A 27,169-nucleotide genomic window follows, 5' to 3' on the forward strand; every position below is an offset into this window, starting at 1 on the left:
AAACCGGCCCCTTAAGCGTGTGGTGAGTACTTTTTCCAGATGTTTCACTATTGATATTTGAGGAAATGAATAATACAACTGCACATGTGAGGAACAGAGATCTCAATGTTAAACATTTAAGGACAGTTGTTTTTTTTTTTTGGTTCGTTTATTATCATAAAGAACAATTGGGAATATGCTTGAAAGCATATGTACAGGCTTATTTGCATACAGTCTGGAGGGCGTGGTCTAACTCTGCCTCGTTAAAGCATTTCTACAACCCCAAACAGTACATAGCATGACGCAGGCAGGATATTTTGCGCTTCTGGATGCGAAGCAGCCCTTAGCCAGGGCGAAGCTTGCAACTAAAGCAAGCAATCTTTTTGATCTATCGTTAACAACAGCAAAGAAACCCAGCAAACGCCAGGCATCAAAAAATTGATTAAGACTCATGGTCGTTCCTCCCCACGGAAATCTTTAGTAAAAGGCGAAAGATTTATTCGGTCTGAAGAGAAACCAGAGTATACCCAAGCATGCCGCAGGGCAACGGCCCGGCCACAGGCAGTGCTCCTCGAGGTTAAGGTGTGTTTAATTAATCCCACCCAGCTCTTGCCTGATCATTGGAACCTTTAACACATGCAAAACACAATTGCAAAGGGATTGGAACTATTTAATATTGGGCTGTTTTAAAGTCTTATTAAACTAACAATAAGGCGGGGCGTTTCTCGGTGCATCATGGGTATTCAAATGAGGCGGCAGCTCAAACAAACCTTCCAGCAGTCTTAGTGACTGGGGCGCGAGGTTGCTTCTTTGAAACAATGTTGTTTGCGTTAAGAAAAGAAAAGCTGAAGATTGTAACTCCCCCACCGCTTACCTACGGGGGTCCGCAACTTCCCCTTCTGCTGCAGCCACCAGAAGTTCCTGGCACACATTCTTTGGGCTGTGTTACAAGGTTAGGGGTAAGGCTTCGGGATGGAATCTGATTACTACTCTTTTTTCCAATCGTGGCGTGCTGAACCCATCGGCTTCACAAATACCAAGTTGCCTGATGCTGTTTCCTTTGAAAGCAAATATATCTTTTCCACAAATCCAATCTTTCTAATTAAACCACCTTTCCAAAGTTAGCGGTTAGAAACGTTTAAGCATGGAAAGGTTTGGTGATAGAGCTTGGGTTAGGGGCGGGTTAAGCTCATGGCTTTGAAGAGGCCCAGTTACAGTTAGCGTCGGAGTACTGTTAATGGTTTACGGTTGACAGTTTAGGGTTAGGTAAGGCTTAGAATCCTTCCCCATTGTGGCGTGTTTAGCCCATCCTTTTCACAAACACCAAAAAAGCCTGATTTCCTTCAATTTCTTTTTGTCTTAAGCAGCATCGCCAGTGCCAACATTTTGCACCTAAGATTATAAAAAGTACCTAACAAAATTGTTTTTGTATTAAAACTGCGGCGGGAAGAAAACGCACAAAATCTCGGACAGTTCACCATACGGCCTTGCGACGAACGAGCAAAAGGCTCACTAACGGCAGCGCACGGACGACCGGACTCCCCAGCACCGCCACAAAGAAGGAGCGCAGCACGGCATCGGAGCGGCAAAAGTCAATCCAAACACGGCAGACTAGACACTTTGCCAAAAATGAAGTCTGCAACCTGATCTTTCCACACGCATAGAGCTTCCCAACTCGTGTCGGAAAGCTTTTAAACAAATAGCAAAAAAGCTATGATCACTGAACGTACAGAGGGCGCATTAGTCCTTTCCATGCTGAAAACCGGCCCCTTAAGCGTGTGGTGAGTACTTTTTCCAGATGTTTCACTATTGATATTTGAGGAAATGAATAATACAACTGCACATGTGAGGAACAGAGATCTCAATGTTAAACATTTAAGGACAGTTGTTTTTTTTTTTTGGTTTGTTTATTATCATAAAGAACAATTGGGAATATGCTTGAAAGCATATGTACAGGCTTATTTGCATACAGTCTGGAGGGCGTGGTCTAACTCTGCCTCATTAAAGCATTTCTACAACCCCAAACAGTACATAGCATGACACAGGCAGGATATTTTGCGCTTCTGGATGCGACGCAGCCCTTAGCCAGGACGAAGCTTGCGACTAAAGCAAACAATCTTTTTGATCTATCGTTAACAACAGCAAAGAAGCCCAGCAAACGCCAGGCATCAAAAAATTGATTAAGACTCATGGTCGTTCCTCCCCACGGAAATCTTTAGTAAAAGGCGAAAGATTTATTCGGTCTGAAGAGAAACCAGAGTATACCCAAGCATGCCGCAGGGCAACGGCCCGGCCACAGGCAGTGCTCCTCGAGGTTAAGGTGTGTTTAATTAATCCCACCCAGCTCTTGCCTGATCATTGGAACCTTTAACACATGCAAAACACAATTGCAAAGGGATTGGAACTATTTAATATTGGGCTGTTTTAAAGTCTTATTAAACTAACAATAAGGCGGGGCGTTTCTCGGTGCATCATGGGTATTCAAATGAGGCGGCAGCTCAAACAAACCTTCCAGCAGTCTTAGTGACTGGGGCGCGAGGTTGCTTCTTTGAAACAATGTTGTTTGCGTTAAGAAAAGAAAAGCTGAAGATTGTAACTCCCCCACCGCTTACCTACGGGGGTCCGCAACTTCCCCTTCTGCTGCAGCCACCAGAAGTTCCTGGCACACATTCTTTGGGCTGTGTTACAAGGTTAGGGGTAAGGCTTCGGGATGGAATCTGATTACTACTCTTTTTTCCAATCGTGGCGTGCTGAACCCATCGGCTTCAGAAATACCAAGTTGCCTGATGCTGTTTCCTTTGAAAGCAAATATATCTTTTCCACAAATCCAATCTTTCTAATTAAACCACCTTTCCAAAGTTAGCGGTTAGAAACGTTTAAGCATGGAAAGGTTTGGTGATAGAGCTTGGGTTAGGGGCGGGTTAAGCTCATGGCTTTGAAGAGGCCCAGTTACAGTTAGCGTCGGAGTACTGTTAATGGTTTACGGTTGACAGTTTAGGGTTAGGTAAGGCTTAGAATCCTTCCCCATTGTGGCGTGTTTAGCCCATCCTTTTCACAAACACCAAAAAAGCCTGATTTCCTTCAATTTCTTTTTGTCTTAAGCAGCATCGCCAGTGCCAACATTTTGCACCTAAGATTATAAAAAGTACCTAACAAAATTGTTTTTGTATTAAAACTGCGGCGGGAAGAAAACGCACAAAATCTCGGACAGTTCACCATACGGCCTTGCGACAAACGAGCAAAAGGCTCACTAACGGCAGCACACGGACGACCGGACTCCCCAGCACCGCCACAAAGAAGGAGCGCAGCACGGCATCGGAGCGGCAAAAGTCAATCCAAACACGGCAGACTAGACACTTTGCCAAAAATGAAGTCTGCAACCTGATCTTTCCACACGCATAGAGCTTCCCAACTCGTGTCGGAAAGCTTTTAGACAAATAGCAAAAAAGCTATGATCACTGAACGTACAGAGGGCGCATTAGTCCTTTCCATGCTGAAAACCGGCCCCTTAAGTGTGTGGTGAGTACTTTTTCCAGATGTTTCACTATTGATATTTGAGGAAATGAATAATACAACTGCACATGTGAGGAACAGGGATCTCAATGTTAAACATTTAAGGACAGTTGTTTTTTTTTTTTGGTTTGTTTATTATCATAAAGAACAATTGGGAATATGCTTGAAAGCATGTGTACAGGCTTATTTGCATACAGTCTGGAGGGCGTGGTCTAACTCTGCCTCATTAAAGCATTTCTACAACCCCAAACAGTACATAGCATGACACAGGCAGGATATTTTGCGCTTCTGGATGCGACGCAGCCCTTAGCCAGGACGAAGCTTGCGACTAAAGCAAGCAATCTTTTTGATCTATCGTTAACAACAGCAAAGAAGCCCAGCAAACGCCAGGCATCAAAAAATTGATTAAGACTCATGGTCGTTCCTCCCCACGGAAATCTTTAGTAAAAGGCGAAAGATTTATTCGGTCTGAAGAGAAACCAGAGTATACCCAAGCATGCCGCAGGGCAACGCCCCGGCCACAGGCAGTGCTCCTCGAGGTTAAGGTGTGTTTAATTAATCCCACCCAGCTCTTGCCTGATCATTGGAACCTTTAACACATGCAAAACACAATTGCAAAGGGATTGGAACTATTTAATATTGGGCTGTTTTAAAGTCTTATTAAACTAACAATAAGGCGGGGCGTTTCTCGGTGCATCATGGGTATTCAAATGAGGCGGCAGCTCAAACAAACCTTCCAGCAGTCTTAGTGACTGGGGCGCGAGGTTGCTTCTTTGAAACAATGTTGTTTGCGTTAAGAAAAGAAAAGCTGAAGATTGTAACTCCCCCACCGTTACCTACGGGGGTCCGCAACTTCCCCTTCTGCTGCAGCCACCAGAAGTTCCTGGCACACATTCTTTGGGCTGTGTTACAAGGTTAGGGGTAAGGCTTCGGGATGGAATCTGATTACTACTCTTTTTTCCAATCGTGGCGTGCTGAACCCATCGGCTTCACAAATACCAAGTTGCCTGATGCTGTTTCCTTTGAAAGCAAATATATCTTTTCCACAAATCCAATCTTTCTAATTAAACCACCTTTCCAAAGTTAGCGGTTAGAAACGTTTAAGCATGGAAAGGTTTGGTGATAGAGCTTGGGTTAGGGGCGGGTTAAGCTCATGGCTTTGAAGAGGCCCAGTTACAGTTAGCGTCGGAGTACTGTTAATGGTTTACGGTTGACAGTTTAGGGTTAGGTAAGGCTTAGAATCCTTCCCCATTGTGGCGTGTTTAGCCCATCCTTTTCACAAACACCAAAAAAGCCTGATTTCCTTCAATTTCTTTTTGTCTTAAGCAGCATCGCCAGTGCCAACATTTTGCACCTAAGATTATAAAAAGTACCTAACAAAATTGTTTTTGTATTAAAACTGCGGCGGGAAGAAAACGCACAAAATCTCGGACAGTTCACCATACGGCCTTGCGACGAACGAGCAAAAGGCTCACTAACGGCAGCGCACGGACGACCGGACTCCCCAGCACCGCCACAAAGAAGGAGCGCAGCACGGCATCAGAGCGGCAAAAGTCAATCCAAACACGGCAGACTAGACACTTTGCCAAAAATGAAGTCTGCAACCTGATCTTTCCACACGCATAGAGCTTCCCAACTCGTGTCGGAAAGCTTTTAAACAAATAGCAAAAAAGCTATGATCACTGAACGTACAGAGGGCGCATTAGTCCTTTCCATGCTGAAAACCGGCCCCTTAAGCGTGTGGTGAGTACTTTTTCCAGATGTTTCACTATTGATATTTGAGGAAATGAATAATACAACTGCACATGTGAGGAACAGAGATCTCAATGTTAAACATTTAAGGACAGTTGTTTTTTTTTTTTGGTTTGTTTATTATCATAAAGAACAATTGGGAATATGCTTGAAAGCATATGTACAGGCTTATTTGCATACAGTCTGGAGGGCGTGGTCTAACTCTGCCTCATTAAAGCATTTCTACAACCCCAAACAGTACATAGCATGACACAGGCAGGATATTTTGCGCTTCTGGATGCGACGCAGCCCTTAGCCAGGACGAAGCTTGCGACTAAAGCAAGCAATCTTTTTGATCTATCGTTAACAACAGCAAAGAAGCCCAGCAAACGCCAGGCATCAAAAAATTGATTAAGACTCATGGTCGTTCCTCCCCACGAAAATCTTTAGTAAAAGGCGAAAGATTTATTCGGTCTGAAGAGAAACCAGAGTATACCCAAGCATGCCGCAGGGCAACGGCCCGGCCACAGGCAGTGCTCCTCGAGGTTAAGGTGTGTTTAATTAATCCCACCCAGCTCTTGCCTGATCATTGGAACCTTTAACACATGCAAAACACAATTGCAAAGGGATTGGAACTATTTAATATTGGGCTGTTTTAAAGTCTTATTAAACTAACAATAAGGCGGGGCGTTTCTCGGTGCATCATGGGTATTCAAATGAGGCGGCAGCTCAAACAAACCTTCCAGCAGTCTTAGTGACTGGGGCGCGAGGTTGCTTCTTTGAAACAATGTTGTTTGCGTTAAGAAAAGAAAAGCTGAAGATTGTAACTCCCCCACCGCTTACCTACGGGGGTCCGCAACTTCCCCTTCTGCTGCAGCCACCAGAAGTTCCTGGCACACATTCTTTGGGCTGTGTTACAAGGTTAGGGGTAAGGCTTCGGGATGGAATCCGATTACTACTCTTTTTTCCAATCGTGGCGTGCTGAACCCATCGGCTTCACAAATACCAAGTTGCCTGATGCTGTTTCCTTTGAAAGCAAATATATCTTTTCCACAAATCCAATCTTTCTAATTAAACCACCTTTCCAAAGTTAGCGGTTAGAAACGTTTAAGCATGGAAAGGTTTGGTGATAGAGCTTGGGTTAGGGGCGGGTTAAGCTCATGGCTTTGAAGAGGCCCAGTTACAGTTAGCGTCGGAGTACTGTTAATGGTTTACGGTTGACAGTTTAGGGTTAGGTAAGGCTTAGAATCCTTCCCCATTGTGGCGTGTTTAGCCCATCCTTTTCACAAACACCAAAAAAGCCTGATTTCCTTCAATTTCTGTTTGTCTTAAGCAGCATCGCCAGTGCCAACATTTTGCACCTAAGATTATAAAAAGTACCTAACAAAATTGTTTTTGTATTAAAACTGCGGCGGGAAGAAAACGCACAAAATCTCGGACAGTTCACCATACGGCCTTGCGACGAACGAGCAAAAGGCTCACTAACGGCAGCGCACGGACGACCGGACTCCCCAGCACCGCCACAAAGAAGGAGCGCAGCACGGCATCGGAGCGGCAAAAGTCAATCCAAACACGGCAGACTAGACACTTTGCCAAAAATGAAGTCTGCAACCTGATCTTTCCACACGCATAGAGCTTCCCAACTCGTGTCGGAAAGCTTTTAAACAAATAGCAAAAAAGCTATGATCACTGAACGTACAGAGGGCGCATTAGTCCTTTCCATGCTGAAAACCGGCCCCTTAAGCGTGTGGTGAGTACTTTTTCCAGATGTTTCACTATTGATATTTGAGGAAATGAATAATACAACTGCACATGTGAGGAACAGAGATCTCAATGTTAAACATTTAAGGACAGTTGTTTTTTTTTTTTGGTTTGTTTATTATCATAAAGAACAATTGGGAATATGCTTGAAAGCATATGTACAGGCTTATTTGCATACAGTCTGGAGGGCGTGGTCTAACTCTGCCTCGTTAAAGCATTTCTACAACCCCAAACAGTACATAGCATGACGCAGGCAGGATATTTTGCGCTTCTGGATGCGAAGCAGCCCTTAGCCAGGACGAAGCTTGCAACTAAAGCAAGCAATCTTTTTGATCTATCGTTAACAACAGCAAAGAAGCCCAGCAAACGCCAGGCATCAAAAAATTGATTAAGACTCATGGTCGTTCCTCCCCACGGAAATCTTTAGTAAAAGGCGAAAGATTTATTCGGTCTGAAGAGAAACCAGAGTATACCCAAGCATGCCGCAGGGCAACGGCCCGGCCACAGGCAGTGCTCCTCGAGGTTAAGGTGTGTTTAATTAATCCCACCCAGCTCTTGCCTGATCATTGGAACCTTTAACACATGCAAAACACAATTGCAAAGGGATTGGAACTATTTAATATTGGGCTGTTTTAAAGTCTTATTAAACTAACAATAAGGCGGGGCGTTTCTCGGTGCATCATGGGTATTCAAATGAGGCGGCAGCTCAAACAAACCTTCCAGCAGTCTTAGTGACTGGGGCGCGAGGTTGCTTCTTTGAAACAATGTTGTTTGCGTTAAGAAAAGAAAAGCTGAAGATTGTAACTCCCCCACCGCTTACCTACGGGGGTCCGCAACTTCCCCTTCTGCTGCAGCCACCAGAAGTTCCTGGCACACATTCTTTGGGCTGTGTTACAAGGTTAGGGGTAAGGCTTCGGGATGGAATCTGATTACTACTCTTTTTTCCAATCGTGGCGTGCTGAACCCATCGGCTTCACAAATACCAAGTTGCCTGATGCTGTTTCCTTTGAAAGCAAATATATCTTTTCCACAAATCCAATCTTTCTAATTAAACCACCTTTCCAAAGTTAGCGGTTAGAAACGTTTAAGCATGGAAAGGTTTGGTGATAGAGCTTGGGTTAGGGGCGGGTTAAGCTCATGGCTTTGAAGAGGCCCAGTTACAGTTAGCGTCGGAGTACTGTTAATGGTTTACGGTTGACAGTTTAGGGTTAGGTAAGGCTTAGAATCCTTCCCCATTGTGGCGTGTTTAGCCCATCCTTTACACAAACACCAAAAAAGCCTGATTTCCTTCAATTTCTTTTTGTCTTAAGCAGCATCGCCAGTGCCAACATTTTGCACCTAAGATTATAAAAAGTACCTAACAAAATTGTTTTTGTATTAAAACTGCGGCGGGAAGAAAACGCACAAAATCTCGGACAGTTCACCATACGGCCTTGCGACGAACGAGCAAAAGGCTCACTAACGGCAGCGCACGGACGACCGGACTCCCCAGCACCGCCACAAAGAAGGAGCGCAGCACGGCATCGGAGCGGCAAAAGTCAATCCAAACACGGCAGACTAGACACTTTGCCAAAAATGAAGTCTGCAACCTGATCTTTCCACACACATAGAGCTTCCCAACTCGTGTCGGAAAGCTTTTAAACAAATAGCAAAAAAGCTATGATCACTGAACGTACAGAGGGCGCATTAGTCCTTTCCATGCTGAAAACCGGCCCCTTAAGCGTGTGGTGAGTACTTTTTCCAGATGTTTCACTATTGATATTTGAGGAAATGAATAATACAACTGCACATGTGAGGAACAGAGATCTCAATGTTAAACATTTAAGGACAGTTGTTTTTTTTTTTGGTTTGTTTATTATCATAAAGAACAATTGGGAATATGCTTGAAAGCATATGTACAGGCTTATTTGCATACAGTCTGGAGGGCGTGGTCTAACTCTGCCTCGTTAAAGCATTTCTACAACCCCAAACAGTACATAGCATGACGCAGGCAGGATATTTTGCGCTTCTGGATGCGAAGCAGCCCTTAGCCAGGACGAAGCTTACAACTAAAGCAAGCAATCTTTTTGATCTATCGTTAACAACAGCAAAGAAGCCCAGCAAACGCCAGGCATCAAAAAATTGATTAAGACTCATGGTCGTTCCTCCCCACGGAAATCTTTAGTAAAAGGCGAAAGATTTATTCGGTCTGAAGAGAAACCAGAGTATACCCAAGCATGCCGCAGGGCAACGGCCCGGCCACAGGCAGTGCTCCTCGAGGTTAAGGTGTGTTTAATTAATCCCACCCAGCTCTTGCCTGATCATTGGAACCTTTAACACATGCAAAACACAATTGCAAAGGGATTGGAACTATTTAATATTGGGCTGTTTTAAAGTCTTATTAAACTAACAATAAGGCGGGGCGTTTCTCGGTGCATCATGGGTATTCAAATGAGGCGGCAGCTCAAACAAACCTTCCAGCAGTCTTAGTGACTGGGGCGCGAGGTTGCTTCTTTGAAACAATGTTGTTTGCGTTAAGAAAAGAAAAGCTGAAGATTGTAACTCCCCCACCGCTTACCTACGGGGGTCCGCAACTTCCCCTTCTGCTGCAGCCACCAGAAGTTCCTGGCACACATTCTTTGGGCTGTGTTACAAGGTTAGGGGTAAGGCTTCGGGATGGAATCTGATTACTACTCTTTTTTCCAATCGTGGCGTGCTGAACCCATCGGCTTCACAAATACCAAGTTGCCTGATGCTGTTTCCTTTGAAAGCAAATATATCTTTTCCACAAATCCAATCTTTCTAATTAAACCACCTTTCCAAAGTTAGCGGTTAGAAACGTTTAAGCATGGAAAGGTTTGGTGATAGAGCTTGGGTTAGGGGCGGGTTAAGCTCATGGCTTTGAAGAGGCCCAGTTACAGTTAGCGTCGGAGTACTGTTAATGGTTTACGGTTGACAGTTTAGGGTTAGGTAAGGCTTAGAATCCTTCCCCATTGTGGCGTGTTTAGCCCATCCTTTTCACAAACACCAAAAAAGCCTGATTTCCTTCAATTTCTTTTTGTCTTAAGCAGCATCGCCAGTGCCAACATTTTGCACCTAAGATTATAAAAAGTACCTAACAAAATTGTTTTTGTATTAAAACTGCGGCGGGAAGAAAACGCACAAAATCTCGGACAGTTCACCATACGGCCTTGCGACGAACGAGCAAAAGGCTCACTAACGGCAGCGCACGGACGACCGGACTCCCCAGCACCGCCACAAAGAAGGAGCGCAGCACGGCATCGGAGCGGCAAAAGTCAATCCAAACACGGCAGACTAGACACTTTGCCAAAAATGAAGTCTGCAACCTGATCTTTCCACACGCATAGAGCTTCCCAACTCGTGTCGGAAAGCTTTTAAACAAATAGCAAAAAAGCTATGATCACTGAACGTACAGAGGGCGCATTAGTCCTTTCCATGCTGAAAACCGGCCCCTTAAGCGTGTGGTGAGTACTTTTTCCAGATGTTTCACTATTGATATTTGAGGAAATGAATAATACAACTGCACATGTGAGGAACAGAGATCTCAATGTTAAACATTTAAGGACAGTTGTTTTTTTTTTTTGGTTTGTTTATTATCATAAAGAACAATTGGGAATATGCTTGAAAGCATATGTACAGGCTTATTTGCATACAGTCTGGAGGGCGTGGTCTAACTCTGCCTCGTTAAAGCATTTCTACAACCCCAAACAGTACATAGCATGACACAGGCAGGATATTTTGCGCTTCTGGATGCGACGCAGCCCTTAGCCAGGACGAAGCTTGCGACTAAAGCAAGCAATCTTTTTGATCTATCGTTAACAACAGCAAAGAAGCCCAGCAAACGCCAGGCATCAAAAAATTGATTAAGACTCATGGTCGTTCCTCCCCACGGAAATCTTTAGTAAAAGGCGAAAGATTTATTCGGTCTGAAGAGAAACCAGAGTATACCCAAGCATGCCGCAGGGCAACGGCCCGGCCACAGGCAGTGCTCCTCGAGGTTAAGGTGTGTTTAATTAATCCCACCCAGCTCTTGCCTGATCATTGGAACCTTTAACACATGCAAAACACAATTGCAAAGGGATTGGAACTATTTAATATTGGGCTGTTTTAAAGTCTTATTAAACTAACAATAAGGCGGGGCGTTTCTCGGTGCATCATGGGTATTCAAATGAGGCGGCAGCTCAAACAAACCTTCCAGCAGTCTTAGTGACTGGGGCGCGAGGTTGCTTCTTTGAAACAATGTTGTTTGCGTTAAGAAAAGAAAAGCTGAAGATTGTAACTCCCCCACCGCTTACCTACGGGGGTCCGCAACTTCCCCTTCTGCTGCAGCCACCAGAAGTTCCTGGCACACATTCCTTGGGCTGTGTTACAAGGTTAGGGGTAAGGCTTCGGGATGGAATCTGATTACTACTCTTTTTTCCAATCGTGGCGTGCTGAACCCATCGGCTTCACAAATACCAAGTTGCCTGATGCTGTTTCCTTTGAAAGCAAATATATCTTTTCCACAAATCCAATCTTTCTAATTAAACCACCTTTCCAAAGTTAGCGGTTAGAAACGTTTAAGCATGGAAAGGTTTGGTGATAGAGCTTGGGTTAGGGGCGGGTTAAGCTCATGGCTTTGAAGAGGCCCAGTTACAGTTAGCGTCGGAGTACTGTTAATGGTTTACGGTTGACAGTTTAGGGTTAGGTAAGGCTTAGAATCCTTCCCCATTGTGGCGTGTTTAGCCCATCCTTTTCACAAACACCAAAAAAGCCTGATTTCCTTCAATTTCTTTTTGTCTTAAGCAGCATCGCCAGTGCCAACATTTTGCACCTAAGATTATAAAAAGTACCTAACAAAATTGTTTTTGTATTAAAACTGCGGCGGGAAGAAAACGCACAAAATCTCGGACAGTTCACCATACGGCCTTGCGACGAACGAGCAAAAGGCTCACTAACGGCAGCGCACGGACGACCGGGCTCCCCAGCACCGCCACAAAGAAGGAGCGCAGCACGGCATCGGAGCGGCAAAAGTCAATCCAAACACGGCAGACTAGACACTTTGCCAAAAATGAAGTCTGCAACCTGATCTTTCCACACGCATAGAGCTTCCCAACTCGTGTCGGAAAGCTTTTAAACAAATAGCAAAAAAGCTATGATCACTGAACGTACAGAGGGCGCATTAGTCCTTTCCATGCTGAAAACCGGCCCCTTAAGCGTGTGGTGAGTACTTTTTCCAGATGTTTCACTATTGATATTTGAGGAAATGAATAATACAACTGCACATGTGAGGAACAGAGATCTCAATGTTAAACATTTAAGGACAGTTGTTTTTTTTTTTTGGTTTGTTTATTATCATAAAGAACAATTGGGAATATGCTTGAAAGCATATGTACAGGCTTATTTGCATACAGTCTGGAGGGCGTGGTCTAACTCTGCCTCGTTAAAGCATTTCTACAACCCCAAACAGTACATAGCATGACACAGGCAGGATATTTTGCGCTTCTGGATGCGACGCAGCCCTTAGCCAGGACGAAGCTTGCGACTAAAGCAAGCAATCTTTTTGATCTATCGTTAACAACAGCAAAGAAGCCCAGCAAACGCCAGGCATCAAAAAATTGATTAAGACTCATGGTCGTTCCTCCCCACGGAAATCTTTAGTAAAAGGCGAAAGATTTATTCGGTCTGAAGAGAAACCAGAGTATACCCAAGCATGCCGCAGGGCAACGGCCCGGCCACAGGCAGTGCTCCTCGAGGTTAAGGTGTGTTTAATTAATCCCACCCAGCTCTTGCCTGATCATTGGAACCTTTAACACATGCAAAACACAATTGCAAAGGGATTGGAACTATTTAATATTGGGCTGTTTTAAAGTCTTATTAAACTAACAATAAGGCGGGGCGTTTCTCGGTGCATCATGGGTATTCAAATGAGGCGGCAGCTCAAACAAACCTTCCAGCAGTCTTAGTGACTGGGGCGCGAGGTTGCTTCTTTGAAACAATGTTGTTTGCGTTAAGAAAAGAAAAGCTGAAGATTGTAACTCCCCCACCGCTTACCTACGGGGGTCCGCAACTTCCCCTTCTGCTGCAGCCACCAGAAGTTCCTGGCACACATTCTTTGGGCTGTGTTACAAGGTTAGGGGTAAGGCTTCGGGATGGAATCTGATTACTACTCTTTTTTCCAATCGTGGCGTGCTGAACCCATCGGCTTCACAAATACCAAGTTGCCTGATGCTGTTTCCTTTGAAAGCAAATATATCTTTTCCACAAATCCAATCTTTCTAATTAAACCACCTTTCCAAAGTTAGCGGTTAGAAACGTTTAAGCATGGAAAGGTTTGGTGATAGAGCTTGAGTTAGGGGCGGGTTAAGCTCATGGCTTTGAAGAGGCCCAGTTACAGTTAGCGTCGGAGTACTGTTAATGGTTTACGGTTGACAGTTTAGGGTTAGGTAAGGCTTAGAATCCTTCCCCATTGTGGCGTGTTTAGCCCATCCTTTTCACAAACACCAAAAAAGCCTGATTTCCTTCAATTTCTTTTTGTCTTAAGCAGCATCGCCAGTGCCAACATTTTGCACCTAAGATTATAAAAAGTACCTAACAAAATTGTTTTTGTATTAAAACTGCGGCGGGAAGAAAACGCACAAAATCTCGGACAGTTCACCATACGGCCTTGCGACGAACGAGCAAAAGGCTCACTAACGGCAGCGCACGGACGACCGGACTCCCCAGCACCGCCACAAAGAAGGAGCGCAGCACGGCATCGGAGCGGCAAAAGTCAATCCAAACACGGCAGACTAGACACTTTGCCAAAAATGAAGTCTGCAACCTGATCTTTCCACACGCATAGAGCTTCCCAACTCGTGTCGGAAAGCTTTTAAACAAATAGCAAAAAAGCTATGATCACTGAACGTACAGAGGGCGCATTAGTCCTTTCCATGCTGAAAACCGGCCCCTTAAGCGTGTGGTGAGTACTTTTTCCAGATGTTTCACTATTGATATTTGAGGAAATGAATAATACAACTGCACATGTGAGGAACAGAGATCTCAATGTTAAACATTTAAGGACAGTTGTTTTTTTTTTTTGGTTTGTTTATTATCATAAAGAACAATTGGGAATATGCTTGAAAGCATGTGTACAGGCTTATTTGCATACAGTCTGGAGGGCGTGGTCTAACTCTGCCTCGTTAAAGCATTTCTACAACCCCAAACAGTACATAGCATGACGCAGGCAGGATATTTTGCGCTTCTGGATGCGACGCAGCCCTTAGCCAGGACGAAGCTTGCGACTAAAGCAAGCAATCTTTTTGATCTATCGTTAACAACAGCAAAGAAGCCCAGCAAACGCCAGGCATCAAAAAATTGATTAAGACTCATGGTCGTTCCTCCCCACGGAAATCTTTAGTAAAAGGCGAAAGATTTATTCGGTCTGAAGAGAAACCAGAGTATACCCAAGCATGCCGCAGGGCAACGGCCCGGCCACAGGCAGTGCTCCTCGAGGTTAAGGTGTGTTTAATTAATCCCACCCAGCTCTTGCCTGATCATTGGAACCTTTAACACATGCAAAACACAATTGCAAAGGGATTGGAACTATTTAATATTGGGCTGTTTTAAAGTCTTATTAAACTAACAATAAGGCGGGGCGTTTCTCGGTGCATCATGGGTATTCAAATGAGGCGGCAGCTCAAACAAACCTTCCAGCAGTCTTAGTGACTGGGGCGCGAGGTTGCTTCTTTGAAACAATGTTGTTTGCGTTAAGAAAAGAAAAGCTGAAGATTGTAACTCCCCCACCGCTTACCTACGGGGGTCCGCAACTTCCCCTTCTGCTGCAGCCACCAGAAGTTCCTGGCACACATTCTTTGGGCTGTGTTACAAGGTTAGGGGTAAGGCTTCGGGATGGAATCTGATTACTACTCTTTTTTCCAATCGTGGCGTGCTGAACCCATCGGCTTCACAAATACCAAGTTGCCTGATGCTGTTTCCTTTGAAAGCAAATATATCTTTTCCACAAATCCAATCTTTCTAATTAAACCACCTTTCCAAAGTTAGCGGTTAGAAACGTTTAAGCATGGAAAGGTTTGGTGATAGAGCTTGGGTTAGGGGCGGGTTAAGCTCATGGCTTTGAAGAGGCCCAGTTACAGTTAGCGTCGGAGTACTGTTAATGGTTTACGGTTGACAGTTTAGGGTTAGGTAAGGCTTAGAATCCTTCCCCATTGTGGCGTGTTTAGCCCATCCTTTTCACAAACACCAAAAAAGCCTGATTTCCTTCAATTTCTTTTTGTCTTAAGCAGCATCGCCAGTGCCAACATTTTGCACCTAAGATTATAAAAAGTACCTAACAAAATTGTTTTTGTATTAAAACTGCGGCGGGAAGAAAACGCACAAAATCTCGGACAGTTCACCATACGGCCTTGCGACGAACGAGCAAAAGGCTCACTAACGGCAGCGCACGGACGACCGGACTCCCCAGCACCGCCACAAAGAAGGAGCGCAGCACGGCATCGGAGCGGCAAAAGTCAATCCAAACACGGCAGACTAGACACTTTGCCAAAAATGAAGTCTGCAACCTGATCTTTCCACACGCATAGAGCTTCCCAACTCGTGTCGGAAAGCTTTTAAACAAATAGCAAAAAAGCTATGATCACTGAACGTACAGAGGGCGCATTAGTCCTTTCCATGCTGAAAACCGGCCCCTTAAGCGTGTGGTGAGTACTTTTTCCAGATGTTTCACTATTGATATTTGAGGAAATGAATAATACAACTGCACATGTGAGGAACAGAGATCTCAATGTTAAACATTTAAGGACAGTTGTTTTTTTTTTTTGGTTTGTTTATTATCATAAAGAACAATTGGGAATATGCTTGAAAGCATGTGTACAGGCTTATTTGCATACAGTCTGGAGGGCGTGGTCTAACTCTGCCTCGTTAAAGCATTTCTACAACCCCAAACAGTACATAGCATGACGCAGGCAGGATATTTTGCGCTTCTGGATGCGACGCAGCCCTTAGCCAGGACGAAGCTTGCGACTAAAGCAAGCAATCTTTTTGATCTATCGTTAACAACAGCAAAGAAGCCCAGCAAACGCCAGGCATCAAAAAATTGATTAAGACTCATGGTCGTTCCTCCCCACGGAAATCTTTAGTAAAAGGCGAAAGATTTATTCGGTCTGAAGAGAAACCAGAGTATACCCAAGCATGCCGCAGGGCAACGGCCCGGCCACAGGCAGTGCTCCTCGAGGTTAAGGTGTGTTTAATTAATCCCACCCAGCTCTTGCCTGATCATTGGAACCTTTAACACATGCAAAACACAATTGCAAAGGGATTGGAACTATTTAATATTGGGCTGTTTTAAAGTCTTATTAAACTAACAATAAGGCGGGGCGTTTCTCGGTGCATCATGGGTATTCAAATGAGGCGGCAGCTCAAACAAACCTTCCAGCAGTCTTAGTGACTGGGGCGCGAGGTTGCTTCTTTGAAACAATGTTGTTTGCGTTAAGAAAAGAAAAGCTGAAGATTGTAACTCCCCCACCGCTTACCTACGGGGGTCCGCAACTTCCCCTTCTGCTGCAGCCACCAGAAGTTCCTGGCACACATTCTTTGGGCTGTGTTACAAGGTTAGGGGTAAGGCTTCGGGATGGAATCTGATTACTACTCTTTTTTCCAATCGTGGCGTGCTGAACCCATCGGCTTCACAAATACCAAGTTGCCTGATGATGTTTCCTTTGAAAGCAAATATATCTTTTCCACAAATCCAATCTTTCTAATTAAACCACCTTTCCAAAGTTAGCGGTTAGAAACGTTTAAGCATGGAAAGGTTTGGTGATAGAGCTTGGGTTAGGGGCGGGTTAAGCTCATGGCTTTGAAGAGGCCCAGTTACAGTTAGCGTCGGAGTACTGTTAATGGTTTACGGTTGACAGTTTAGGGTTAGGTAAGGCTTAGAATCCTTCCCCATTGTGGCGTGTTTAGCCCATCCTTTTCACAAACACCAAAAAAGCCTGATTTCCTTCAATTTCTTTTTGTCTTAAGCAGCATCGCCAGTGCCAACATTTTGCACCTAAGATTATAAAAAGTACCTAACAAAATTGTTTTTGTATTAAAACTGCGGCGGGAAGAAAACGCACAAAATCTCGGACAGTTCACCATACGGCCTTGCGACGAACGAGCAAAAGGCTCACTAACGGCAGCGCACGGACGACCGGACTCCCCAGCACCGCCACAAAGAAGGAGCGCAGCACGGCATCGGAGCGGCAAAAGTCAATCCAAACACGGCAGACTAGACACTTTGCCAAAAATGAAGTCTGCAACCTGATCTTTCCACACGCATAGAGCTTCCCAACTCGTGTCGGAAAGCTTTTAAACAAATAGCAAAAAAGCTATGATCACTGAACGTACAGAGGGCGCATTAGTCCTTTCCATGCTGAAAACCGGCCCCTTAAGCGTGTGGTGAGTACTTTTTCCAGATGTTTCACTATTGATATTTGAGGAAATGAATAATACAACTGCACATGTGAGGAACAGAGATCTCAATGTTAAACATTTAAGGACAGTTGTTTTTTTTTTTTGGTTTGTTTATTATCATAAAGAACAATTGGGAATATGCTTGAAAGCATGTGTACAGGCTTATTTGCATACAGTCTGGAGGGCGTGGTCTAACTCTGCCTCATTAAAGCATTTCTACAACCCCAAACAGTACATAGCATGACACAAGCAGGATATTTTGCGCTTCTGGATGCGACGCAGCCCTTAGCCAGGACGAAGCTTGCGACTAAAGCAAGCAATCTTTTTGATCTATCGTTAACAACAGCAAAGAAGCCCAGCAAACGCCAGGCATCAAAAAATTGATTAAGACTCATGGTCGTTCCTCCCCACGGAAATCTTTAATAAAAGGCGAAAGATTTATTCGGTCTGAAGAGAAACCAGAGTATACCCAAGCATGCCGCAGGGCAACGGCCCGGCCACAGGCAGTGCTCCTCGAGGTTAAGGTGTGTTTAATTAATCCCACCCAGCTCTTGCCTGATCATTGGAACCTTTAACACATGCAAAACACAATTGCAAAGGGATTGGAACTATTTAATATTGGGCTGTTTTAAAGTCTTATTAAACTAACAATAAGGCGGGGCGTTTCTCGGTGCATCATGGGTATTCAAATGAGGCGGCAGCTCAAACAAACCTTCCAGCAGTCTTAGTGACTGGGGCGCGAGGTTGCTTCTTTGAAACAATGTTGTTTGCGTTAAGAAAAGAAAAGCTGAAGATTGTAACTCCCCCACCGCTTACCTACGGGGGTCCGCAACTTCCCCTTCTGCTGCAGCCACCAGAAGTTCCTGGCACACATTCTTTGGGCTGTGTTACAAGGTTAGGGGTAAGGCTTCGGGATGGAATCTGATTACTACTCTTTTTTCCAATCGTGGCGTGCTGAACCCATCGGCTTCACAAATACCAAGTTGCCTGATGCTGTTTCCTTTGAAAGCAAATATATCTTTTCCACAAATCCAATCTTTCTAATTAAACCACCTTTCCAAAGTTAGCGGTTAGAAACGTTTAAGCATGGAAAGGTTTGGTGATAGAGCTTGGGTTAGGGGCGGGTTAAGCTCATGGCTTTGAAGAGGCCCAGTTACAGTTAGCGTCGGAGTACTGTTAATGGTTTACGGTTGACAGTTTAGGGTTAGGTAAGGCTTAGAATCCTTCCCCATTGTGGCGTGTTTAGCCCATCCTTTTCACAAACACCAAAAAAGCCTGATTTCCTTCAATTTCTTTTTGTCTTAAGCAGCATCGCCAGTGCCAACATTTTGCACCTAAGATTATAAAAAGTACCTAACAAAATTGTTTTTGTATTAAAACTGCGGCGGGAAGAAAACGCACAAAATCTCGGACAGTTCACCATACGGCCTTGCGACGAACGAGCAAAAGGCTCACTAACGGCAGCGCACGGACGACCGGACTCCCCAGCACCGCCACAAAGAAGGAGCGCAGCACGGCATCGGAGCGGCAAAAGTCAATCCAAACACGGCAGACTAGACACTTTGCCAAAAATGAAGTCTGCAACCTGATCTTTCCACACACATAGAGCTTCCCAACTCGTGTCGGAAAGCTTTTAAACAAATAGCAAAAAACCTATGATCACTGAACGTACAGAGGGCGCATTAGTCCTTTCCATGCTGAAAACCGGCCCCTTAAGCGTGTGGTGAGTACTTTTTCCAGATGTTTCACTATTGATATTTGAGGAAATGAATAATACAACTGCACATGTGAGGAACAGAGATCTCAATGTTAAACATTTAAGGACAGTTGTTTTTTTTTTTTGGTTTGTTTATTATCATAAAGAACAATTGGGAATATGCTTGAAAGCATGTGTACAGGCTTATTTGCATACAGTCTGGAGGGCGTGGTCTAACTCTGCCTCGTTAAAGCATTTCTACAACCCCAAACAGTACATAGCATGACGCAGGCAGGATATTTTGCGCTTCTGGATGCGACGCAGCCCTTAGCCAGGACGAAGCTTGCGACTAAAGCAAGCAATCTTTTTGATCTATCGTTAACAACAGCAAAGAAGCCCAGCAAACGCCAGGCATCAAAAAATTGATTAAGACTCATGGTCGTTCCTCCCCACGGAAATCTTTAGTAAAAGGCGAAAGATTTATTCGGTCTGAAGAGAAACCAGAGTATACCCAAGCATGCCGCAGGGCAACGGCCCGGCCACAGGCAGTGCTCCTCGAGGTTAAGGTGTGTTTAATTAATCCCACCCAGCTCTTGCCTGATGATTGGAACCTTTAACACATGCAAAACACAATTGCAAAGGGATTGGAACTATTTAATATTGGGCTGTTTTAAAGTCTTATTAAACTAACAATAAGGCGGGGCGTTTCTCGGTGCATCATGGGTATTCAAATGAGGCGGCAGCTCAAACAAACCTTCCAGCAGTCTTAGTGACTGGGGCGCGAGGTTGCTTCTTTGAAACAATGTTGTTTGCGTTAAGAAAAGAAAAGCTGAAGATTGTAACTCCCCCACCGCTTACCTACGGGGGTCCGCAACTTCCCCTTCTGCTGCAGCCACCAGAAGTTCCTGGCACACATTCTTTGGGCTGTGTTACAAGGTTAGGGGTAAGGCTTCGGGATGGAATCTGATTACTACTCTTTTTTCCAATCGTGGCGTGCTGAACCCATCGGCTTCACAAATACCAAGTTGCCTGATGCTGTTTCCTTTGAAAGCAAATATATCTTTTCCACAAATCCAATCTTTCTAATTAAACCACCTTTCCAAAGTTAGCGGTTAGAAACGTTTAAGCATGGAAAGGTTTGGTGATAGAGCTTGGGTTAGGGGCGGGTTAAGCTCATGGCTTTGAAGAGGCCCAGTTAGAGTTAGCGTCGGAGTACTGTTAATGGTTTACGGTTGACAGTTTAGGGTTAGGTAAGGCTTAGAATCCTTCCCCATTGTGGCGTGTTTAGCCCATCCTTTTCACAAACACCAAAAAAGCCTGATTTCCTTCAATTTCTTTTTGTCTTAAGCAGCATCGCCAGTGCCAACATTTTGCACCTAAGATTATAAAAAGTACCTAACAAAATTGTTTTTGTATTAAAACTGCGGCGGGAAGAAAACGCACAAAATCTCGGACAGTTCACCATACGGCCTTGCGACGAACGAGCAAAAGGCTCACTAACGGCAGCGCACGGACGACCGGACTCCCCAGCACCGCCACAAAGAAGGAGCGCAGCACGGCATCGGAGCGGCAAAAGTCAATCCAAACACGGCAGACTAGACACTTTGCCAAAAATGAAGTCTGCAACCTGATCTTTCCACACGCATAGAGCTTCCCAACTCGTGTCGGAAAGCTTTTAAACAAATAGCAAAAAAGCTATGATCACTGAACGTACAGAGGGCGCATTAGTCCTTTCCATGCTGAAAACCGGCCCCTTAAGCGTGTGGTGAGTACTTTTTCCAGATGTTTCACTATTGATATTTGAGGAAATGAATAATACAACTGCACATGTGAGGAACAGAGATCTCAATGTTAAACATTTAAGGACAGTTGTTTTTTTTTTTTGGTTTGTTTATTATCATAAAGAACAATTGGGAATATGCTTGAAAGCATATGTACAGGCTTATTTGCATACAGTCTGGAGGGCGTGGTCTAACTCTGCCTCGTTAAAGCATTTCTACAACCCCAAACAGTACATAGCATGACGCAGGCAGGATATTTTGCGCTTCTGGATGCGAAGCAGCCCTTAGTCAGGACGAAGCTTGCAACTAAAGCAAGCAATCTTTTTGATCTATCGTTAACAACAGCAAAGAAGCCCAGCAAACGCCAGGCATCAAAAAATTGATTAAGACTCATGGTCGTTCCTCCCCACGGAAATCTTTAGTAAAAGGCGAAAGATTTATTCGGTCTGAAGAGAAACCAGAGTATACCCAAGCATGCCCCAGGGCAACGGCCCGGCCACAGGCAGTGCTCCTCGAGGTTAAGGTGTGTTTAATTAATCCCACCCAGCTCTTGCCTGATCATTGGAACCTTTAACACATGCAAAACACAATTGCAAAGGGATTGGAACTATTTAATATTGGGCTGTTTTAAAGTCTTATTAAACTAACAATAAGGCGGGGCGTTTCTCGGTGCATCATGGGTATTCAAATGAGGCGGCAGCTCAAACAAACCTTCCAGCAGTCTTAGTGACTGGGGCGCGAGGTTGCTTCTTTGAAACAATGTTGTTTGCGTTAAGAAAAGAAAAGCTGAAGATTGTAACTCCCCCACCGCTTACCTACGGGGGTCTGCAACTTCCCCTTCTGCTGCAGCCACCAGAAGTTCCTGGCACACATTCTTTGGGCTGTGTTACAAGGTTAGGGGTAAGGCTTCGGGATGGAATCCGATTACTACTCTTTTTTCCAATCGTGGTGTGCTGAACCCATCGGCTTCACAAATACCAAGTTGCCTGATGCTGTTTCCTTTGAAAGCAAATATATCTTTTCCACAAATCCAATCTTTCTAATTAAACCACCTTTCCAAAGTTAGCGGTTAGAAACGTTTAAGCATGGAAAGGTTTGGTGATAGAGCTTGGGTTAGGGGCGGGTTAAGCTCATGGCTTTGAAGAGGCCCAGTTACAGTTAGCGTCGGAGTACTGTTAATGGTTTACGGTTGACAGTTTAGGGTTAGGTAAGGCTTAGAATCCTTCCCCATTGTGGCGTGTTTAGCCCATCCTTTTCACAAACACCAAAAAAGCCTGATTTCCTTCAATTTCTTTTTGTCTTAAGCAGCATCGCCAGTGCCAACATTTTGCACCTAAGATTATAAAAAGTACCTAACAAAATTGTTTTTGTATTAAAACTGCGGCGGGAAGAAAACGCACAAAATCTCGGACAGTTCACCATACGGCCTTGCGACGAACGAGCAAAAGGCTCACTAACGGCAGCGCACGGACGACCGGACTCCCCAGCACCGCCACAAAGAAGGAGCGCAGCACGGCATCGGAGCGGCAAAAGTCAATCCAAACACGGCAGACTAGACACTTTGCCAAAAATGAAGTCTGCAACCTGATCTTTCCACACGCATAGAGCTTCCCAACTCGTGTCGGAAAGCTTTTAAACAAATAGCAAAAAAGCTATGATCACTGAACGTACAGAGGGCGCATTAGTCCTTTCCATGCTGAAAACCGGCCCCTTAAGCGTGTGGTGAGTACTTTTTCCAGATGTTTCACTATTGATATTTGAGGAAATGAATAATACAACTGCACATGTGAGGAACAGAGATCTCAATGTTAAACATTTAAGGACAGTTGTTTTTTTTTTTGGTTTGTTTATTATCATAAAGAACAATTGGGAATATGCTTGAAAGCATATGTACAGGCTTATTTGCATACAGTCTGGAGGGCGTGGTCTAACTCTGCCTCGTTAAAGCATTTCTACAACCCCAAACAGTACATAGCATGACACAGGCAGGATATTTTGCGCTTCTGGATGCGACGCAGCCCTTAGCCAGGACGAAGCTTGCAACTAAAGCAAGCAATCTTTTTGATCTATCGTTAACAACAGCAAAGAAGCCCAGCAAACGCCAGGCATCAAAAAATTGATTAAGACTCATGGTCGTTCCTCCCCACGGAAATCTTTAGTAAAAGGCGAAAGATTTATTCGGTCTGAAGAGAAACCAGAGTATACCCAAGCATGCCGCAGGGCAACGGCCCGGCCACAGGCAGTGCTCCTCGAGGTTAAGGTGTGTTTAATTAATCCCACCCAGCTCTTGCCTGATCATTGGAACCTTTAACACATGCAAAACACAATTGCAAAGGGATTGGAACTATTTAATATTGGGCTGTTTTAAAGTCTTATTAAACTAACAATAAGGCGGGGCGTTTCTCGGTGCATCATGGGTATTCAAATGAGGCGGCAGCTCAAACAAACCTTCCAGCAGTCTTAGTGACTGGGGCGCGAGGTTGCTTCTTTGAAACAATGTTGTTTGCGTTAAGAAAAGAAAAGCTGAAGATTGTAACTCCCCCACCGCTTACCTACGGGGGTCCGCAACTTCCCCTTCTGCTGCAGCCACCAGAAGTTCCTGGCACACATTCTTTGGGCTGTGTTACAAGGTTAGGGGTAAGGCTTCGGGATGGAATCTGATTACTACTCTTTTTTCCAATCGTGGCGTGCTGAACCCATCGGCTTCACAAATACCAAGTTGCCTGATGCTGTTTCCTTTGAAAGCAAATATATCTTTTCCACAAATCCAATCTTTCTAATTAAACCACCTTTCCAAAGTTAGCGGTTAGAAACGTTTAAGCATGGAAAGGTTTGGTGATAGAGCTTGGGTTAGGGGCGGGTTAAGCTCATGGCTTTGAAGAGGCCCAGTTACAGTTAGCGTCGGAGTACTGTTAATGGTTTACGGTTGACAGTTTAGGGTTAGGTAAGGCTTAGAATCCTTCCCCATTGTGGCGTGTTTAGCCCATCCTTTTCACAAACACCAAAAAAGCCTGATTTCCTTCAATTTCTTTTTGTCTTAAGCAGCATCGCCAGTGCCAACATTTTGCACCTAAGATTATAAAAAGTACCTAACAAAATTGTTTTTGTATTAAAACTGCGGCGGGAAGAAAACGCACAAAATCTCGGACAGTTCACCATACGGCCTTGCGACGAACGAGCAAAAGGCTCACTAACGGCAGCGCACGGACGACCGGACTCCCCAGCACCGCCACAAAGAAGGAGCGCAGCACGGCATCGGAGCGGCAAAAGTCAATCCAAACACGGCAGACTAGACACTTTGCCAAAAATGAAGTCTGCAACCTGATCTTTCCACACGCATAGAGCTTCCCAACTCGTGTCGGAAAGCTTTTAAACAAATAGCAAAAAAGCTATGATCACTGAACGTACAGAGGGCGCATTAGTCCTTTCCATGCTGAAAACCGGCCCCTTAAGCGTGTGGTGAGTACTTTTTCCAGATGTTTCACTATTGATATTTGAGGAAATGAATAATACAACTGCACATGTGAGGAACAGAGATCTCAATGTTAAACATTTAAGGACAGTTGTTTTTTTTTTTGGTTTGTTTATTATCATAAAGAACAATTGGGAATATGCTTGAAAGCATATGTACAGGCTTATTTGCATACAGTCTGGAGGGCGTGGTCTAACTCTGCCTCGTTAAAGCATTTCTACAACCCCAAACAGTACATAGCATGACGCAGGCAGGATATTTTGCGCTTCTGGATGCGAAGCAGCCCTTAGCCAGGACGAAGCTTGCAACTAAAGCAAGCAATCTTTTTGATCTATCGTTAACAACAGCAAAGAAGCCCAGCAAACGCCAGGCATCAAAAAATTGATTAAGACTCATGGTCGTTCCTCCCCACGGAAATCTTTAGTAAAAGGCGAAAGATTTATTCGGTCTGAAGAGAAACCAGAGTATACCCAAGCATGCCGCAGGGCAACGGCCCGGCCACAGGCAGTGCTCCTCGAGGTTAAGGTGTGTTTAATTAATCCCACCCAGCTCTTGCCTGATCATTGGAACCTTTAACACATTCAAAACACAATTGCAAAGGGATTGGAACTATTTAATATTGGGCTGTTTTAAAGTCTTATTAAACTAACAATAAGGCGGGGCGTTTCTCGGTGCATCATGGGTATTCAAATGAGGCGGCAGCTCAAACAAACCTTCCAGCAGTCTTAGTGACTGGGGCGCGAGGTTGCTTCTTTGAAACAATGTTGTTTGCGTTAAGAAAAGAAAAGCTGAAGATTGTAACTCCCCCACCGCTTACCTACGGGGGTCCGCAACTTCCCCTTCTGCTGCAGCCACCAGAAGTTCCTGGCACACATTCTTTGGGCTGTGTTACAAGGTTAGGGGTAAGGCTTCGGGATGGAATCCGATTACTACTCTTTTTTCCAATCGTGGCGTGCTGAACCCATCGGCTTCACAAATACCAAGTTGCCTGATGCTGTTTCCTTTGAAAGCAAATATATCTTTTCCACAAATCCAATCTTTCTAATTAAACCACCTTTCCAAAGTTAGCGGTTAGAAACGTTTAAGCATGGAAAGGTTTGGTGATAGAGCTTGGGTTAGGGGCGGGTTAAGCTCATGGCTTTGAAGAGGCCCAGTTAGAGTTAGCGTCGGAGTACTGTTAATGGTTTACGGTTGACAGTTTAGGGTTAGGTAAGGCTTAGAATCCTTCCCCATTGTGGCGTGTTTAGCCCATCCTTTTCACAAACACCAAAAAAGCCTGATTTCCTTCAATTTCTTTTTGTCTTAAGCAGCATCGCCAGTGCCAACATTTTGCACCTAAGATTATAAAAAGTACCTAACAAAATTGTTTTTGTATTAAAACTGCGGCGGGAAGAAAACGCACAAAATCTCGGACAGTTCACCATACGGCCTTGCGACGAACGAGCAAAAGGCTCACTAACGGCAGCGCACGGACGACCGGACTCCCCAGCACCGCCACAAAGAAGGAGCGCAGCACGGCATCGGAGCGGCAAAAGTCAATCCAAACACGGCAGACTAGACACTTTGCCAAAAATGAAGTCTGCAACCTGATCTTTCCACACGCATAGAGCTTCCCAACTCGTGTCGGAAAGCTTTTAAACAAATAGCAAAAAAGCTATGATCACTGAACGTACAGAGGGCGCATTAGTCCTTTCCATGCTGAAAACCGGCCCCTTAAGCGTGTGGTGAGTACTTTTTCCAGATGTTTCACTATTGATATTTGAGGAAATGAATAATACAACTGCACATGTGAGGAACAGAGATCTCAATGTTAAACATTTAAGGACCGGTGTTTTTTTTTTTTGGTTTGTTTATTATCATAAAGAACAATTGGGAATATGCTTGAAAGCATATGTACAGGCTTATTTGCATACAGTCTGGAGGGCGTGGTCTAACTCTGCCTCGTTAAAGCATTTCTACAACCCCAAACAGTACATAGCATGACACAGGCAGGATATTTTGCGCTTCTGGATGCGAAGCAGCCCTTAGCCAGGACGAAGCTTGCAACTAAAGCAAGCAATCTTTTTGATCTATCGTTAACAACAGCAAAGAAGCCCAGCAAACGCCAGGCATCAAAAAATTGATTAAGACTCATGGTTGTTCCTCCCCACGGAAATCTTTAGTAAAAGGCGAAAGATTTATTCGGTCTGAAGAGAAACCAGAGTATACCCAAGCATGCCGCAGGGCAACGGCCCGGCCACAGGCAGTGCTCCTCGAGGTTAAGGTGTGTTTAATTAATCCCACCCAGCTCTTGCCTGATCATTGGAACCTTTAACACTTGCAAAACACAATTGCAAAGGGATTGGAACTATTTAATATTGGGCTGTTTTAAAGTCTTATTAAACTAACAATAAGGCGGGGCGTTTCTCGGTGCATCATGGGTATTCAAATGAGGCGGCAGCTCAAACAAACCTTCCAGCAGTCTTAGTGACTGGGGCGCGAGGTTGCTTCTTTGAAACAATGTTGTTTGCGTTAAGAAAAGAAAAGCTGAAGATTGTAACTCCCCCACCGCTTACCTACGGGGGTCCGCAACTTCCCCTTCTGCTGCAGCCACCAGAAGTTCCTGGCACACATTCTTTGGGCTGTGTTACAAGGTTAGGGGTAAGGCTTCGGGATGGAATCCGATTACTACTCTTTTTTCCAATCGTGGCGTGCTGAACCCATCGGCTTCACAAATACCAAGTTGCCTGATGCTGTTTCCTTTGAAAGCAAATATATCTTTTCCACAAATCCAATCTTTCTAATTAAACCACCTTTCCAAAGTTA

At 44.5% G+C, this 27,169-nt stretch overlaps 17 non-coding genes across 17 annotated transcripts; all 17 read right to left on the bottom strand.

Annotated features, from left to right (window-relative positions):
* Positions 1–389: 389 nt before the first annotated feature.
* LOC128488115 (U5 spliceosomal RNA) lies at positions 390–504 on the bottom strand. The gene has a single exon (XR_008353552.1). It is a non-coding gene; the product is annotated as a U5 spliceosomal RNA (small nuclear RNA).
* A 1,623-nt stretch (positions 505–2,127) lies between these two features.
* On the bottom strand, positions 2,128–2,242 carry LOC128487900 (U5 spliceosomal RNA). Its single transcript, XR_008353346.1, has one exon. It is a non-coding gene; the product is annotated as a U5 spliceosomal RNA (small nuclear RNA).
* A 1,136-nt stretch (positions 2,243–3,378) lies between these two features.
* LOC128488279 (U7 small nuclear RNA) lies at positions 3,379–3,440 on the bottom strand. Its single transcript, XR_008353703.1, has one exon. It is a non-coding gene; the product is annotated as a U7 small nuclear RNA (small nuclear RNA).
* Positions 3,441–3,865: 425 nt separating this feature from the next.
* LOC128487901 (U5 spliceosomal RNA) lies at positions 3,866–3,980 on the bottom strand. The gene has a single exon (XR_008353347.1). It is a non-coding gene; the product is annotated as a U5 spliceosomal RNA (small nuclear RNA).
* Positions 3,981–5,602: 1,622 nt separating this feature from the next.
* Positions 5,603–5,717, bottom strand: LOC128488182 (U5 spliceosomal RNA). Its single transcript, XR_008353617.1, has one exon. It is a non-coding gene; the product is annotated as a U5 spliceosomal RNA (small nuclear RNA).
* A 1,623-nt stretch (positions 5,718–7,340) lies between these two features.
* Positions 7,341–7,455, bottom strand: LOC128487902 (U5 spliceosomal RNA). The gene has a single exon (XR_008353348.1). It is a non-coding gene; the product is annotated as a U5 spliceosomal RNA (small nuclear RNA).
* A 1,622-nt stretch (positions 7,456–9,077) lies between these two features.
* Positions 9,078–9,192, bottom strand: LOC128487903 (U5 spliceosomal RNA). The gene has a single exon (XR_008353349.1). It is a non-coding gene; the product is annotated as a U5 spliceosomal RNA (small nuclear RNA).
* Positions 9,193–10,815: 1,623 nt separating this feature from the next.
* Positions 10,816–10,930, bottom strand: LOC128487904 (U5 spliceosomal RNA). The gene has a single exon (XR_008353350.1). It is a non-coding gene; the product is annotated as a U5 spliceosomal RNA (small nuclear RNA).
* A 1,623-nt stretch (positions 10,931–12,553) lies between these two features.
* On the bottom strand, positions 12,554–12,668 carry LOC128487906 (U5 spliceosomal RNA). The gene has a single exon (XR_008353352.1). It is a non-coding gene; the product is annotated as a U5 spliceosomal RNA (small nuclear RNA).
* Positions 12,669–14,291: 1,623 nt separating this feature from the next.
* On the bottom strand, positions 14,292–14,406 carry LOC128487907 (U5 spliceosomal RNA). The gene has a single exon (XR_008353353.1). It is a non-coding gene; the product is annotated as a U5 spliceosomal RNA (small nuclear RNA).
* Positions 14,407–16,029: 1,623 nt separating this feature from the next.
* On the bottom strand, positions 16,030–16,144 carry LOC128487908 (U5 spliceosomal RNA). Its single transcript, XR_008353354.1, has one exon. It is a non-coding gene; the product is annotated as a U5 spliceosomal RNA (small nuclear RNA).
* A 1,623-nt stretch (positions 16,145–17,767) lies between these two features.
* Positions 17,768–17,882, bottom strand: LOC128488198 (U5 spliceosomal RNA). The gene has a single exon (XR_008353631.1). It is a non-coding gene; the product is annotated as a U5 spliceosomal RNA (small nuclear RNA).
* A 1,623-nt stretch (positions 17,883–19,505) lies between these two features.
* On the bottom strand, positions 19,506–19,620 carry LOC128487909 (U5 spliceosomal RNA). The gene has a single exon (XR_008353355.1). It is a non-coding gene; the product is annotated as a U5 spliceosomal RNA (small nuclear RNA).
* A 1,623-nt stretch (positions 19,621–21,243) lies between these two features.
* On the bottom strand, positions 21,244–21,358 carry LOC128487910 (U5 spliceosomal RNA). The gene has a single exon (XR_008353356.1). It is a non-coding gene; the product is annotated as a U5 spliceosomal RNA (small nuclear RNA).
* A 1,622-nt stretch (positions 21,359–22,980) lies between these two features.
* On the bottom strand, positions 22,981–23,095 carry LOC128487912 (U5 spliceosomal RNA). The gene has a single exon (XR_008353358.1). It is a non-coding gene; the product is annotated as a U5 spliceosomal RNA (small nuclear RNA).
* A 1,622-nt stretch (positions 23,096–24,717) lies between these two features.
* LOC128487913 (U5 spliceosomal RNA) lies at positions 24,718–24,832 on the bottom strand. The gene has a single exon (XR_008353359.1). It is a non-coding gene; the product is annotated as a U5 spliceosomal RNA (small nuclear RNA).
* Positions 24,833–26,455: 1,623 nt separating this feature from the next.
* LOC128487859 (U5 spliceosomal RNA) lies at positions 26,456–26,570 on the bottom strand. The gene has a single exon (XR_008353308.1). It is a non-coding gene; the product is annotated as a U5 spliceosomal RNA (small nuclear RNA).
* Positions 26,571–27,169: the final 599 nt, after the last annotated feature.

Source organism: Spea bombifrons, chromosome 3, assembly GCF_027358695.1.
Source record: "Spea bombifrons isolate aSpeBom1 chromosome 3, aSpeBom1.2.pri, whole genome shotgun sequence".
Classification (NCBI taxonomy): Eukaryota; Metazoa; Chordata; class Amphibia; order Anura; family Pelobatidae; genus Spea; species Spea bombifrons.